General features: G+C 35.8%; 1 pseudogene; it reads left to right on the forward strand.

The window, feature by feature from the left end:
* Window positions 1–11,337: 11,337 nt before the first annotated feature.
* LOC141516701 (olfactory receptor 5B12-like) lies at window positions 11,338–12,254 on the forward strand (annotated as a pseudogene).
* The last annotated feature ends 3,345 nt before the right edge of the window (window positions 12,255–15,599 follow it).

The raw sequence follows: 15,599 nt of genomic DNA on the forward strand, positions 1-15,599 counted from the left end.
AAAATGTATGCATAATCAAGAATCACTGTCCATGTGCTCAATTTAGCTTTGAGTAACACAATATGAAGGTAATAAATGACCTGGCATGAAAAAAGACTCAACTTGGAGGACTGAACTTGGCATCACTGTGTGGAAATGTAAATCTCATCTCTTCCATTTATTGCCTAAGGGAACTTGGGTGAGTCACTAACTTCTGAGCTCAGTTTCCTCATCTGTAAAATGGAACTGTGTGAGAGTATGTCCAGTTCCCTTCTAAGAGATCAAAGTCGAAATCTCATTTCTAATGCATGCCAACGGTGAGAGCAGCTAGGTAGCTCAGCAGATAGAATGTTGGGGCAGGAGTCAGGAAGAACTGAAATCAAATAAGGTCTCAAACACTTTTTATCTATGCGTCTTTGGGAAAGTCACAACCCTATTTGCCTTAGTTTCTCATCTATGAAATTCACTGGGAAAAGAATGCCAAGCCATTCAAGAATTCCTATCAACAAAATTACAAATAAATTCTTTGTCAGATATGACTGAACAAGAACAACAACATAATGCATTAAAAGCATAATTCAATGCCTGTCAATCAGGGGATGACTTTATGGTACATGAATATTATGAAGTACTCTTGTTCTATAAGAAACCATAAATGGCTGGGCTCTAGAGAAGCATGGGATGACTTATGGGAGCTGATGCTGAGTGAAGGGAGCAGAACCAAGAATGATAAATGATGCCAAATATAATGATAATAAATGAACCAAATGATAAATGAACCAATAATTGAACCAAAAATGATAAGGATTTTATCAATGAAATTATAAATTGATAATAATTTCAATGGAAATGATACGAAGGAAGATTTTCCCATTTGCTCTATCAGTGCAATATGCTCCTTTCCATGACATTTGAATATGAAATTACTTATATGTATCATCTCTCTTGTTTGAATATGAGCTCTTGAGAGCAGGGGTCATTTTTACTTTTGACTGTATTTCCTCTGTACATGACATACTTTGTACATAGTAGGCATTGAATAAATGCTTTTTATTCATTCATTTATTCATTACTACTAACATGCCAATATAGCATGCATGTTAGCCATATGACAACCTTCAATATACACAAAAATAGACTTTACTGACTATGAACATCACGGTCATTATTGTCATGGGAGAATATCAAGGTTATGAAGAATTTTTATTCTGTAGATAGAATTATTACCCTATCCATGGGGTATGTGGTACTCCACTGAACTTCCATTCACAGGACCTTAAATCAATACCTTGTAAACACTTATATCGTGAAAGGCCAGAAGCCAGAATAGTTTCTCATAATAGAGGAAGAATAGTTTAGTGTAGTGGTTCCCTTTCAGTGGTTCACAAATTCTTTGGGGGTTCACAATGAAATTCCAAGGAGTTGGATCTATCCAAATGTTATTGACACCACAAACAGTAAATATTTCTGCAGCAATTTGAAACTTTTGTAATCATGTATACAACAATTAGGGGAAATATGCAACTATTACAGCCAATGTTTAGACTACTACTGATAAATGTAAGGGGTTCTTTCATTTTTTCATCTTCTCCAATTCTACAGTTGAATGTAAATTCATTTTCAATGGGTAGTCAGTCACCCATGGGTGTATTCCCCTCTATTCAGTGCATACACTGTTCCAGAATAGTTCCCTTGTTTACTTCTGTTATGATGAAATGTGACCTCATCAGTTGTGTAATTTCAAGCCATTTTATAAAGATGATACGAATCTTTGGGTTCTTGACAGAAAATCTATACATTCAGAAAGTTGGTTCACTGGAGAATCTCATTACAAGCCTTCTTGAAACCTTCATGGACTATTAAAAGTTTTCTGCAGAAACAAACCTTATATCACTTCTAATAACAGTTTTAAGGCTGAATTTTTTTTCCAATTTAAAAATCCTCTACATACGTTGGCATATTTTCAGATAACCTGAATGGTGATAGGGGTCAAGCATTCAATAGAGTTTCTGTGAGGGCATAGCCAGTGAAAGCAGTACTAGGGTGATGCTAAAGACGAGAAGGTCGATGATGGTAATGATAGCTAACAGTTATATAGAACTTATCACGTATCTATCAGACCTTGGACTGCCGACTTTACAAATACTATCACCTTTGATTCACACAATAGTGCCTAGGAGACTTATTATCCCCATTTTACAGATGAGAAAACTGAAGCAGAGGTTCACTGTCTTGCCTGAGATCATATATATAATGTCTATGGGTGGATTTGAATGCAGGTATTTCTGACTCCAAGCCCACTGTGCCAAAATGTTTCCTCTAAAGGAACAAAGTAAAGTCTGAAGAAATTCTTTCTATATGTATTATATGTAAACATTGTTTAAAAAAATAAAGCATTATATGGATTTGAACTTTCACTCCTTGAGGGAAAGATCTGTCTTTTGCTCCTTTTTGCTTCTTCTTAGATAAGTGAAAGTATTCAAAGAGGAAATTTTTCATAACATAATTAATTATTTTCAGTGATTAGTTAAATGGCTAATTTCTTATAAAATTATTTTCCTCCCTCCATAAAGGGAATGTATGAAGCCCTGCTACCACTTTATAATTTGTATGTGGGTGAGCAAGCCTTTTCATTTTGTTCTTTTAAATCAAAATGCAGATATATGCTACATCTGGCATCAGGCTTTAGACTTTGTTGTTCTGTCAAAAGTTGCAATCCTTCTTTCAAATTAAAAGTCTAGCAATGAAATTTAATTACATGCATACATACCTATTCTACTTTGTGTTAAAATATACTAATTTGCTATTTAATTTATTATAATTCATTTGTATTCAACAAAACATTTAAAACAAGAATTGGTCATGAAATATGATAGGAAGTATATAGGTTCTTTTTTTTAAAATTTATTTATTTTGAATTTTACAATTTTTCCTCCCATCTGGATTCCCTCTCCCCACCCCCGCAGAAGGCAATCTGATAGGCTTTGCATTTCCATGGTATACATGAAGGAAGTTGAATGTGATGATAGAGAAATCATATACTTAAGAAAAAAATTATAAGAGATAGCCAGATTACATAATAAGATAACTTTTTTAGTTAAAGGTAAAAGGGCATACACATTTTTGCTGACCTTTGGGAATAATTCCAAATTGCTCTCCAGAAAGGTTGGATGAGTTCACAGCTTCACCAACAATGTATTAGTGTCCCATATTTCCCACATCCCTACCAACATTGATCATTGTCTTTTCTGGTCATATTGCCCAGTCTGAGAGGTGTGAGGTGGATCCTCATATAGGTTCTTGCAAAATTCTTTCTAATGCTTCTAGAATGTCTCTCAAGAAATATCTCTAATAAAGAATTGAAGTTAGGGGAAAGTACTCACATGAGCAAAAATATTTACAGAAGCTCATTTTGTGGAAGTAAAGAATTGTAAATTGAGGGAATACCCATCAATTGGGGAATGGCTGAGCAAGTTATCATATATGAATACTATGAAGTACTATTGTTCTGTAAGAAATCATAAGTGACCAGACTTCAGCAAAGCATGGAAAGACTTGCAAAAACTGATGCAGAGTGAAATGAGCAGATCCAAGAAGAGCATTGTACACATTAACATCAACTTTGTGAGATGATCAACTATAATTGATATAGCTCCTCTCTGCAATTCAGTGCTCAAGGGTAATCTTGAGAGACCTGTTATAGCAAATATCTTTCATATCCAGAGGCGGGGAAAAACTATGGATTCTGAATGCAGAGCAAAGCATAGTATGTTCACCTTGTAAAACTACTTTTATAAATTTTCTTTCTCATATTTCCCCCTTAATTCTAATTTTTCTGTCACAACATGATGAATGGAAATATGTTATACATAGTTTTACATGTGCATGCTAAAATAAAATAGTTGAGGTTTTATAAATTTGTATTTAGTTTTTAAAATTATAAGTATGTTATTTTTAAAATTTGTAACTAAGTAACATGCATTTCTTTAGGCAAAAGTTTGATTTTAATCATTTAAATTATACATATATGCATATACACACATAAAAAAACATACACACAAATGCATACCATCAACTTGGACTATGGAAGTTCAGAACATGTACTGCAATTTCTGGGAACTAACACATTGGACTGAAGATACCAGAAGTATAGAAGTTTACATGGATACTTTCAAAATTTCATCTGACTAGATCAAATTGAAAATTTTGGCCTGTTGATATATTTTTGAATCTTGAATAGATTATTCAGTGTGAGAGTTGTCCATCCTGGTTATTTTCCCTCTAGGAATTTGATAATGAAGAAACAAATTATATTGAATAAAATTAATATATACATAAAAAGTGAGCATCACATATATAAATAGTAAATAAATATTGATTTTACAATATGGGGGTGATTATGAGCAGGCAAAAACCTAGAATAGACCATGTTCCAAGCTGATAGAGAAACATGACTTGCTCTTAAATTTTATTTTCTACAACTTATCTTCAAGAATAGCATCATTGTTAACTGTTCTACTCAACTCATGACAAATGATTACAACAGCATTCCCCTGAGTTACCACTGAACTATGAGTTTTGAAGGACTAGACCTACAAAGACAAGTGTGATGGAATCAGATAAAGTTTGAAGAAATAGGTAAATTGGATTCTATGAGTAAATAATTTTAAAAAGTTAGTAAAACCGGGGTGGCTAGGTGGTGTAGTGGATAAAGCACCAGCCTTGGAGTCAGGAGTATCTGGGTTCAAGTCCAGTCTCAGACACTTAATAATTACCTAGCTGCGTGGCCTTGGGCAAGCCACCTAACCCCATTTGCCTTACAAAAAAAAACCTAAAAAAAAGTTAGTAATATTCATGAAAATAACTTCATTTAAAATTTACAAAATATTTTCCTGAGAGAGTATGAAAATATTATTTGTATCTTAGAAAAAAAGGAAATCAAACTTTTACCAGGATAAATGACTTGCTTAAATTTTCACAGTGATCTCTATTTCCATCCTAGATCTTGTAACACACCAAGTTCATGAATCTTTAACATCCCCATTTTGCAAAAATCTTTTCACTAATTCACATCTATTTCATGTTCAGTATCACATTTGATCTTCAGTAAATTCTTTTGGTTGTAATCAGGGCTGACATATTTATACCCATTTGAAAAATGAAAACATGGATATTTGTAAATGTTCAATGACTTGACCAATGTCATATAGGTAGGGGATGGATGAAGCAATACTAGCAACCAGATTTTGTCAAAAGTCTTGACCAAGCTCCTGTCTATCTCTCTTAACTAACAACAAGGCAAGAATGATGAAGTACCCATGAGAATACGTTTCTCCCCATGGTCAGAGCAGTATTTAATGGCTTGTTTTGTTCATCAGCTGACAGCAGAGGTGCCTCGATCTCTAAGGGATCACCATCTTCCAAGAGCTTCAGGGTTCCTAGATCTGCATAAAGTCCCAACCTCTTCCCTGACTTCAACAACTGACATTAAAATATTCCATTTCAGGGCTCAATGCTCTGGTATTGGTTTGTGGGTATCAAATCCCCTGAGTCACTCACCCATTTATCTGCTTCCTTTTCTGTTTCCTGAGGCTGAACTGAATAGAGGGAGGACATTAATAATCTACTGCCATCCATACTACAACAATGACCAAAAATGACCACTCCATTATTGGAAACTTTTGAATTCTTTGTCCCAGCAAGTAGTGAAAAATTTCTTATATAGGATCACATGCTTCAAGGTCAAACCTAGAACATAGAGTTCTTGGAAAATTTTCCTCTTTGGATTCCTGACCATCTTTTTCTATGATCAAACCAGCTAGGTGTAAGCATATGCAATGAAAGACAGTAGTTATATATATATATAGTAACATGCTGTAGTAAAAAAAAGTATTATACCTGGATGTAGAAAGACCTGGATAAAAACTAACTCATTGTCACATGAGTACCATTATCTTATTCATAATCTGTGCACAATTACACTGTGGTACTTCTCTCATAGGATTGTCTTGGGTTCAAATGAGATCATGCATGAAAACTGGGTTCAAAAATGCAAATACTCTATTGACACCAGCTATTATATTCTATGAGCAATTAGTCAACTTCATCATTCTTCTGTAACTGAGGCATCAGTCTGAGGCATGGGCAACAGTGTACTCTAATGAGCACTTAAATAATATTCACCAAGGATACACCATCTACCAGATTCCCTATTAAATTCTTGAGGGAGGGAGTTGAGTTGAGTTCTTTTATCTAGAATAATAGATCACATTTACATACAAATTGAATCACAAAGGATTAGATAAAACTGAAGCAGTTGAATAAAAAAGTATAACACTTAAAAAACAAAATTTTTGAAAGGAGAAGGAAGGAAGGGAGGAAGGGGGGAAGGGGGGAAGGAGAGAGGGAAAGGGGGAAGGGGAGGTGGGGAAGGGGGGAAGGAAAGGAGGGAGGGAGAGAAGATAGAGGATATGCTTTACTTTTATACTTTTACCACTCTGGGCCTGTCACTTAACTTCTTCAGTTTCCTTAACAATAAAATAAAGGAGTTGAAGTGACTGTTAAAAAAAAAAATCTTTATTTTGATTTTCTCATTTGAATCTTCCAAAAATTTATGCCAGAAAAATAATAATATTATTATTATTCCCGTTTGTAGGTAACTTGAGACCCAGTGACTTAAGTGATGTATTTAAAGATATACAATTACCAGGGATCTAAGGTGGGATTTAAATTCACATTTTCCTAAGTCAAAGAACAAAGCCTCTCAAAGCCACGGTACTATCATACTGGTACTTTGTAGTGTAGTAGTACCTCTATCTTCTTTTGTCGAGGTCTTTGGGTTTTTCACAGACCCACTCATCCCATTATTATGTAAAAGTCCAATAACCAGTGCTGATCATAGTAATTGTCATGTTTATAGTGTTTGATTCTTGGCAAACACTTTCCTCACATCCACTATGTGATGTCCATACCTGAAAAAATGCCATTCACATTTTTCAAATGAGGAGACAGAGGATGAAAAGGAATGAGTGACTTCATTGGATCATCAACTTAAAACTGCAAAAGAACTCAGAGGCAATTTAGACTAAGATCTTTTCTTTATAGATGAGTAGACTGAGATCCACAGAATCCTAAAAGGGATTTGTGAAAGATAGCAGCGGTACTAGCATTAGTGTTAGTAAGTAAGATAACAATACTAGATAAGTGTTATGTAGATCTTTAAGATTTTCAGACATTTTTATAGAAACATCTCTTTCTATACTTAGAACAATCCTATAATGCAAGTACTATTAATTTATCTCCTTTTTTCATAAAAGGTAACAGTGGTTCTGAGGTAAGGTGACATGCCCAGTGTCACAGGGACAATAAGATGAGCTAGGAATGAAATTTTCCCATAAAATGAGAAATAAAAGTTTTCTGTCTCTGTCTCTCTCCCCACATTTGTATATATGCATAGGTACATACTTGTACATATGTGAGTGTGTATATTAATATAGATGTGTACATGAAAATGTTTGAATGCATCCTGTACAAACCCAACAACCTATGCTGCTCCTTGTAACTCTCTTGTCTACAGCCCTTAATTTTGCCAATATGTAGCCAAGGGTTCACTAGCTCCCTCAAGACTTGAAGTGAAGGGAAATCACAATATGTGTCAGAGTGGTCCTTTCACATGTGAATAACACTATTTTTTAATGGTTTCTTTATGTTAACCCTATATTTGTGTCTTCTTAAATTCTAACCTTTCCTCCCTGTTCTTTCCTTTGGGTACAAATAAAATAAGTCAAATTCTTGCTCCATAAGTCAGTCCTTCAGATAATTGAAGATAACTTTCATCCTAAATCCTGCTCATATTTCATCTTCTCCAGATTAAACACTCTCATTTCCTTCTACCAATCCTAATGTAGAAAATTTTTGAAGTTCTCCATCCTAGATGAACTGCTCTAGAAAATCTCTGGTCTATCAATATCCTTCCTAAAGTGTGGACCCAAAACCAAACACATTATTCCAAACACAGGGTACAGAAGATCCCCTTTGCAGACCCAGATACTGTGTCTCTTTGTGCAGTGTAGCCATGTATGTCATAAAGTTGTTGTGGTGATCAAATGATCCAATGTATTTAAAATACTTTGCAGACTTAAAAAATGTTAGTCTTGTAGAATGGACAAAGCACTGGGACTGGATTCAGGAATTCCTGACTTCAAATTCAGACTCAAACACTTTGAGAAAGTCACTTTACCTCAGTTTCCTCAATTTAAAAAGGGGGATAATTAAAGAATTTATATTGCAGCTTGTTGTGAGGATCAAATGAGAAAATAAAGTAGTTACTAACAAAGTATTACAAGGAGCCAAATAGAGTCAGTATAAATGTTCGTCCCTTTTCTCCACAAATATAGGTTCTAGATTCATTTATATTTAGTGTCAACTCTATTACTTATAATTGCTCTAGTCTTCTAATTTCAAAGATCATGCTTCTTGTCAGAGAAAATATGAATTGAGCAGCTCTGCCTTTGCTTGCCATTCATGGTACTTGTCTCATTAACTGCATCATCTCAATTCCTTATTTGATGATTCTTCCATTCCCTAAATGACCAGTTTACAAAAAGGATCTTTTTGTAGTTTTTATCTTTCTGGGCTTTACTCATTCTGAGTCCTGGCATACCTCTGACTTTTTTTTTATTATAAGATAGGATTTGATTTTGCATTCATGCTTGGCTATCTCTCTTTCCTGCAGATGTTTTCCATGTGAAAGTCTTCCTGATTGCCAGATTTTCTTCCTGTATCTTCAAGTTTTCATTCTTGAGTTTTTTCTATCCCTTCAGGTTTAGACTTCCTTGCATGCTATTTTATCCTTCCTTTGAAATGTCTGGAATTGACTGTCCCTAAGCCTAATGTATATTAATGACAATTGCATTTTTTAAATTTTTTGATTTTTTCAAACTTTAGGATAATTTGATTATTCCTCCCCTGCTTTATAACATTCACATTTATTTTGATCCTATCTAACATTTCTTCATCCCTTACCAGATCAAAATCAAGACAGGATTTTTTCATAGGTGCTCCTTCACTTTCTAAATTTGATGGACAAAAATAGTATTTTTATCAAGAAATCAGTAGGTTTTTTTGAGGAAGAGACAGAAATACACCAGCAGATAAATGATAATAGATAGATAAGATTGATTTCTAAATAAAGACTCAGAAAAAAAAAACTCAGAAAGAGAAAAGGAGGGAAAACAGGAAAAACAGACAGACAGTAAATCTGCAGATTGATACAGAGAGATAGAAAGCTGTGTGTATATGTGTGTGTAAATATAATTAAATTTTTATTATAGAGGAGGGAGGGAGGGAGGGATGGAGAGAGAGAGAGAGAGAGAGAGAGAGAGAGAGAGAGAGAGAGAGAGAGAGAGAGAGAGAGAGAGAGAGAGAACGAACATATTCTGGCAGAGAGGCAGATAATTGAAGGTCCCCATATATACATCATTTTATCATGCCAAGTCTGTGATGTTATCTGAATTCCTGATCCATTTCCCTATGAAATAATAATAAAACAGAATGTTTTACATTAACAATAGTATAAATGCTTTCAATCAAATCATATTTCCCCACTCTGGTTCCTGTAATTTCCTCTGAATATATAGTCTGTTAAGCTGTTACCTATTCCATTACATACAAATAAGGGAGTAACTTTTCTAGAACTACATTTCATTCATGAGTTTCTTCACTCAGTCTGAATGTTGAGTTGATTTGATCTTTTATGTTCGAGAGTCTAGCTCATATTTCTTGTTGGGTACAATTTCTTGGAAATCTCAGTAGGCCACTCTATATAGCTCTCTTGTTTGTCATTCTTCCTAATGTCCCAGCTCTACACCTGATCCAGACTTACACAACTTTAGCAGGCTCTTGTCAGATGGGAGCTGAGGTAGTTTATCTCAGAGATTACTAATGACAACTTATAACCTTTATGAAAATATTCTTCTGATATATGATGGAAGAGAAGAAACAGTACTCCAAGGCAGTAAAACTTAACTGTGGCAATGCTTCCAAACAGTAAAGACTTATGATGGAGTCTGGGGATGAACTATATAGTTACCTGATGCCCAAAAGTCACCATAGGTTTGTTCATAAAGAAAGAATTCCAAAAAAGGGTTAGCATTTGAATGAATCAATAAACCTTTATTAAGTGCCTACTACATGCCCACCACCTAGCAAAGAACTAAGAATGTAAAGAAAGATACACTATAAACCCTGCCCTCAGAAAATTCACAATCTCTAGACAACATAAATGTTGTCTGTACAAGCTGTACAAGCTGTACAAACAAGAAATATCCAGAATAAATTGGAGTTGTTTTTTTTTTTCTTTTTGAGGGAAGACCTTGAATTGATATATGTCAGCACAGGCTTCTTGTAATTGTAACCTTCCCTGGAACTTGAAAGGAAATTCAATCAAAGGGAAGACCTTGAATTGATATATGTCAGCACAGGCTTCTTGTAGTTGTAACCTTCCCTGGAACTTGAAAGGAAATTCAATCAAAAGTTGGTGATTTCTCTGGGGCCCAGAAAATAATAAAGGTAATAAAGAGAAAAAAAAAATGTCACTGTTTGTGGTCACCTTCTACTTCCACAGTGACAGTAGTAGAAAACTGAAAGCTGAACAGGCTTTGAAAAGGAAACAAATGGAGAAATCATATATTTATTGGTAAGTGATTTGCCAGGGTTATTTTTGACTGATGGCTCACAAAACAATGCAACTGCTGTTCTCTGGCACCGGTTCTCTTCTAGGACTGATCCATTACATAGAATTTACTGCTACAGTGATTACAGGACTAAGCAAGATGCCAGCAAAATTTTAATCGATTTTCTTTGATCCTCTCCTTCTTCCTTTCACTTTTCCTTCTTATTCTCTTTTTTCTCCCTTATTATTCTTTAATCACTTCACCAGGGTGAGGCGTACTCCTAGGGGTAAAAGGTCTAGTTCTTTAACAGTAACCGACAATAATCTCCCTTCTTATGGTGATTTTTGCTGGAGAATAAAGTATATACATTTTCTGAACTTGGAAATGCCACTTTGAGAATTCAAGTTTGTAGCAGATTGAAAAGTGACATAAGGGACTTTCTCTCTCTCTCTCTCTCTCTCTCTCTCTCTCTCTCTCTCTCTCTCTGAAAAAAACTGGATTAAAGAATTTTTATAACATTGAGTAGCTCTAGTTGCTCTTGATCCTTTAATTTCTTACATTTACTCTGTCCATTAAATAAGTTTCTGACCATGTTTCATGTCTTAGACTCATTCATCATAAAACTGTATTTATCTATTGAATGCTCTTTCATTGCAGATGAATGACAATATTCTCAAAGATATACATGGAGAACAGATCTGAAGTGAAAGAATTCATCCTTGCAGGATTAACAGATGCTCCAGAGCTTCAGGTTTCTCTCTTCATCATTTTCACCTTCATCTACCTCATTACTCTGGTAGGGAACCTGTGGATAGTAGCTCTGATCTCCTGGGATCCTCACCTCCATTCACCCATGTACTTTTTCCTCAGTAATCTGTCTCTGGTAGATTTTGGCTACACTTCAGCTGTTACACCAAAGGTAATGACTGGGCTCCTTACAGGAGACAAGACCATCTCCTATAATGCATGTGCTGCACAGATTTTCTTCTTTGTGGCCTTTGCCACAGTTGAAAGTTTCCTCTTGGCTTCCATGTCCTATGATCGCTATGCAGCTGTGTGTAAGCCCCTACATTACACCACTACCATGACTTCCACAGTTTGTGTAATTCTAGCCAGTGGTGCTCACATCTGTGGCTTTCTGACCTCTTCCATAGTCACAGGAAATACATTTAGCCTTTCCTTTTGTAAGTCCAAAATAATCCATCACTTTTCCTGTGATGTTCCCCTCTCCTAGTTCTCTCTTGCTCTGATACTCTCATTATTGATTTAGTATTCTTTATTGTAGGGCCATTCACTGTCTTTTTCCCATTCATTGTTGTCTTTAGTTCTTACTTATTAATCTTCATCACCGTCCTGAAGATCCATTTTGCTGAAGGTTGACAGAAAGCCTTCTCCACTTGTGCTTCTCATCTCACTGCTGTGTCTATATTTTATGGCACTATCATGTTCATGTACTTCCAACCCAGTTCAAACCATTCAATGGACTCAGACAATATGGTTTCAATCTTCTATACAATAGTCATTCCTATGTTGAACCCTCTGGTCTATAGTCTGAGAAATAAAGAGGTCACGAAAGCTTTTAGAAAAGCTATGAAGGGATAAGGATTTCAGTTAGGTCATTTCTTCCCTTAGAGAGATAATTCATTCTGCACCTTCCTTCTTTTGAGGTCCAATCCCCAAGCCATGCTATTTTTCTTATACACACAGACATGGAATATAAACTTTTACAGAGGCAGCATTAGATAGTAGAAAAAATTTGAAAGAGAGAGCTAACTAAATCCTGTCTCAAGCATGGAATGACTTACAGGAGCTGATGCTGAGCAAAGGCAGCAGAACCAACATAACAAGGTAAGCAACAATGAAATTGTGAGATGATTTACCTTGATGGAAGCAGCTCCTTTCAACACTTCAGAGAGCTAGCAAAACTGTATTAGACCTGCTATGGTCAATGTTATCCAGATCCAAAGGAAGAAAAACAAAACAAAACAAAAAAGAGAGAGAAAAATCCAACCCTTCAAAATATGATGACTACTTTATAAAAATTATCTCTTATCTCTTTCACTTAATCCTAATTTCTCATACTGAAAATGACTAATCTGGAAACATGCTCATCAAAAATATGTATGTAAAATGCTAACATGACTGATCATCACTGGGGGGGCGGTGTTGGGAAAAGAGGGTGGAAGGAAATTTTATAACTCAAAAATATCTATATGAATGTGGATTAAATAAAGGAAAAATCTATCTCAGTATTTTCATATTTTGTTACCTTAGACAAGTCACAAAGTCTCAGTCTCAGCTTCCTCGTGTTTAAGAGAGACTTATTTGAATTCCTATCATGAAATTGTTGGGGAAAATAAATAATGCATGTGTACACACAAACACATAAACTGGCATGATAAAGCAAATTTAGCTATTATCCTTCTCTAAAGTGAAAGATTATTTACATCCGCTTTGCAAGATATATTACTTAGAAAACAAAACTACTGAGTTTCTTGGAAAGTGGAACTTTGATGTTATTGGCATTGATTTTTTCATCAGTCCCTAAAGCAGTGTGCCTCTAAATGCTTAAGAAGCAGTTCTTTGGGGGAAAAAAAAAACTTTTTAGACACTTAAATTTAATATATTTTTTTAATTTCTCAATCACTGTCTGAACTTTTAGTTCTTTGTCACATTTATTGATTTCTATGTTCTAAATGTTCACTCAAAATTCAACAATATTTTTGTGGTTCATTTGAACATGCTTCCATCATATCCTTTTAGTGCATTTATCTTTAGGAAGGATATAAATCACAGGGCAGCCCAAAGTGCCTGAAAAGAATTTTGAATGATCCTGTGGAAGAAATGTATTTTATGGCATATTGTGAAGATTGTCTCAATATCCATTCTATTTTTTCTAATAGATTCTTTAAGTGTTTTATGCATTTGTGTGTCTGAAGAGAGTTTGTTGTGCTTTTTAAAAAATGTGTTTTGCTTTTTCTGTGAAATGAAATAAAAATTGTCCAGTATTTGGCAACCTGACTTATTATATATGAGCTGGAGATCCATCTTGACCATATTGGGAGAAATTTAGAATAAGCTCTACTATCAGCATGCAACTTGATTTTCCAAGAATGCCTCTATGTGGTGAGTAATGCAAAATTAAAAATTGGAAATCCAGTTTATTCATTCTATTTATTAATTATTGATTAAGAATTGCAACATCCCTGGAAATATATATCTATATCTTTATCCAGATAGAGATAGGGATAGAGATAGAGATAGAGATTAAAAAGAGAGATAGAGATAGAGATAGAGATTAGAGACAGAGAGAGATAGAAAGAGATAGAGATAGTGATAGATATAGATACACATGCACACACACACACACACACAGACACACTGTAGACGTGATTGTATAGATCTCATTTGTAAAATTTGTTTAGAGTTTAAAAAATCAAACAACAAAGATTCAGATCAGGGGCGGAGCCAAGATGGCGACAAGAAGGGATGGAGTCTTAGGAGCTCTGTGATAAAACTAGAAACTAAAGACTCTAACTAAACTTTTGAGAGACAGAATCCACAAAGGGACCCAGTGAGGCAGTACTCCTTCTCAAGGTAACCTGGAAAAGAGCAGAAAGGCTCTGCTCCCCGGGGTCGGAGGGTCTGCCGCCAGAGCCAAAGAACCTCAGGCTCCCGGAGGCAGCCCCAGGGCACTGGGAGCCGTGGCTCACAGCAGCAGGGGAGTCTCCTGAGCTGCACCCCAGGGAGCACCGGGCACAAAGTGGGGGAACAGCGGGGGACCTCTTTCCAGAGCGCCCATGGGGAGCCCAGCCCTCAGGGCACACAGAGAGCAGCCCAGATCCTGAAACAGAAGCAGGTGGAGCCAGTAAGCAGGAGCCCCCAGGGCATGAGCCCATTTTGCTGAGGGAGGGGAGTGAAGAGAGAGAGACTGCCCAGCTCTGTCCTCTGCCCCTGGAACAGGACTCTGGGGCTCTGACCACATTCAGATCCTGATCCCCTCTAGGCCCCCCATAGAACAGCAGGGCCCCCCCCCCACCTCAGCCCCGTGGCAGAGGGGGGGCACTTATGGTCATTCACAGACCAGGAGGAAGGACAGAGCCGCACACACTGAGACCCTTGTGGGAGTGTCCCAAAAGCTCAGGAAGCACCCCCAAACCAGGCCCAGGCTGGGAAAATGAGCAAGCAAAGAAACAAAAGGAAGACTATTGAGAAATATTTTGCAAATGAGCCCAAGAGGGATCAAAATACTCAGTCTGAAGATGAGGAAGCACAAGCTCCTGCATCTAAAGACTCCAAGAAAAACAGAAATTGGGCTCAGGCTATGGCAGAGCTCAAAAAAGACTTTGAAAATCAAATGAGGGAGTTGGAAGAAAAACTGGGAAAAGAAAGGAAAGAGATGCAGGAAAAACATGAAAATGAAGTCAGCAGCTTAGTCAAGGAAATCCAAAAAAATGCAGGAGAAAATAGCATGCTAAAAACCAGCTTAGGTCAAATGGATAAAACAGTTCAAAAAGTTATTTTTTTGCCAATATAAAAATAAGTTTTATTTTTAACATTTATAAGGGATGTATAGAAACACTGACAAATTGTTTTAAGTTAACAAAAAAAATCTCTTTCCTTGAACAATTCACTTTAAGTTACAAATGTATGTTAAAGGTATATTACAAGTAATAATACTAAATAATCTCATCTTTCTAGCAAATGTTTTTATTTCTCTTAATTCTGAATGAAGGGACACTGTCAATTTATCCCATCCCTTGAAAAGAATGATAAGGTAACCCAAATTCATTTATGCCCCACTTAAAAGACAGCAAGAAGGGGAACTAACATGATAAGATACAGTGGTTCTTATTGTCCATTCTCTTTGGTTGTGATAATAACAATTAAAATGCCAGTGATGAATGTTTTCTTTATACAGAATATATTTATTTCTATTATTAATAA

This window comes from Macrotis lagotis, chromosome 3 (genome assembly GCF_037893015.1).
Source record: "Macrotis lagotis isolate mMagLag1 chromosome 3, bilby.v1.9.chrom.fasta, whole genome shotgun sequence".
In the NCBI taxonomy this organism is placed as follows: domain Eukaryota; kingdom Metazoa; phylum Chordata; class Mammalia; order Peramelemorphia; family Peramelidae; genus Macrotis; species Macrotis lagotis.